Raw genomic sequence first — 2,500 nt, 5'->3', positions numbered from 1 at the left:
CTCCTCCTCCTCCTCCTTCTTCTTCCTCTTCTTCTTCTTCTTCTTCTTCTTCTTCTTCATCTCCTTCTTCTTCTTCTTCTTCTTCTTCTTCTTCTTCATCTTCTTCATCCTCATCATCTTCTTTTTCTTCTTCATCTTCTTCTTCTTTCTTTTTTTTCAAAGAAAAATATATGATGAACCAAAAACGAAAATTGAGATTTTTTCTTTTCAATGCGAACAATACAAAAAAAAAAATCCCCTGAAAATTAATTTACCTCGGGCGCTTGTGACCTCCCGAAAACGATTCTTTTGCTAGCGACAGATGTGTCATCGGTGGTCGTCAAGGATCGAACTAAGGCATACATAGCACGGGACAGGATCTAACCCCTACCACACCACACTGGGATGTTAAAAGTCCCCTGAGGCTGTACCAGGGTGGCGGGAATATGGGATGGCTCTTCATCCACGAGGTGCTAATACGGGATGGGGCAGCGAATAGGTTAAGTCGGCAACCCCTTTGTTGAGGGGGAAAAGGCATTTTGGTATATATATGTGCAGCCACGAGCAAATGTTTCGACCCACTCAGAATTCTTCATTATACAAAATAATTTTTTTTTGTTTGACATTTTTATATAAATTCAAGGAAATAAACTAACTGTAAGCTAAATACTACACGGAAAAAAATATCACATAATCGACAAGATTTTTTTTTATTGACGTTGTGAAAATAGTACCGTGGGTCAGAACTTTTGCTTGTGACTGTACCTCTCCTTCATTTTCCAACTCTCTCCCCTTTCCCCCCATTTCCTCCCCTATCTCCTCCCCCATCCAGTACCAGTACCCTCTTATTCACCCTTTTCCATTTTCCTCCCCACTACCTCACCCCCTCATCCCCCCACTCTCATCACCACCGCCCTCGTCTCTCCCAATTTTCTTCACAAAAACAAATCCCCCCTCCCCTCCCCATCCTTCTCCCCATTTCCCCATAGACGGCATTCCTCCCTCTTTCACCTCCTCCCACGTTCGTATCTCCTCTTGCGCCTAGCCCCTTCTTCCCCTTCACTCTCCCCCTTCCCCCTCCAGTTCCTCTCCCCCCTTCCCCCTCCCCCTTTCCCCCCTTCTCCTCTCCCCACCTTTCTCCCAATCACCCTCTACTACGTCACCGCCCCCCAATACCCATATCTCTCCAGTTTCAATTCCCGTCCCTTAAAAATGGGGACCTAAATTAAGCCCCACCCTCAATCGTATCTTGGGGCCCCGAGTTGAAGACCTGAATTCCAGTGGGCCCTTATGTGGGGGATCTGCCGACAATCCCTGGGGGCTCTAAAGGGCCACGGACACCAAACGATTTTATTCAGCATTGAACTGTTCCTCATAAGGATCAGAAACAGCATCTCATAACTATGAAGTTCAGCCAGCAAAGAATTCTGTGATCTGCATCTCTACTTAACGAAAATCTGACTGCAATAGAACTACAGTAACTGTCATAATGCGCTGGTGGCGTCATCGGAAGCGTGCTGGTCACGCATTCGCTTTGTTGTGGGTTCGAATCCCGCACTCTTCCCCGATTCCCAACAGTTCCTAAACCCCATAATAGGGCAGAGGTGACGGTTTCGGCCACAGCTACTCAGCGCCTCCTGGCGTAGGCTCCTCACTTTAACTATAGTTTCGTATGGTATTATATATAATTTTGTCGTATATTACTATATGATATAGAACAGTAGAGTATGATATAGAATAATGATGTTTAATATAATATGATATAGTATGATATATAGTGCTCGTAATGTATAATGTAGTATAGTATAGAATGATATAGTATAGTATAGAAGACCAAATTACAGTATAATAATGTAATTGATTGAATATAGAGTAGTATAGTGCAGCATAGTATACTTTAGTGCTATATAGTTTAGTATAGTATTTTATAATATAGTAAAGTATAGTATAGTATAGTAAAATATGGTATAGCATAGTGTAGTATAGTATAGTGTAGTAAAGTATAATATAGTATAGTATAGTATAGCATAGTATATTATAGCATAGTATAGTATAGTATAGTGTAGCATAGTATAGTACAGTGCATTATAATAAAGCAATGTAGTGGATTGGACTATAGAGTAGTGTAGTGCACCGTAGTATAGTGTGGTGAGGTATACTGTAATACTGTAGAGTGTTGCGTAATATAGGAATTAATTGAAAGCTGGATATTGATACGCTGAACGAGTCTGTGTAAGACAGAAATCATTTCATAGCATTTGCCTACAAATCACATGCAACGAAATGTGTAATCAAAGGCACATTCATATGTATGTTCATAAATAACTGACAAAGCCACACATGTGCAGTAACATGCATAGAGAACGAAATTATACACATACATACGCGCGCACACACACACACACACACACACACACACACACACACACACACACACACACACACACACACACGACTCGGTGGCACAGTTGGTAGAGTTCCTGGCTGACACTACGACGGTCCGGGTTCGAATCCCGCCCAG

This window comes from Oratosquilla oratoria, chromosome 18, assembly GCF_046742065.1.
Source record: "Oratosquilla oratoria isolate Oo_2021 chromosome 18, ASM4674206v1, whole genome shotgun sequence".
NCBI lineage: Eukaryota > Metazoa > Arthropoda > Malacostraca > Stomatopoda > Squillidae > Oratosquilla > Oratosquilla oratoria.
This window is presented reverse-complemented; position numbering follows the sequence as displayed.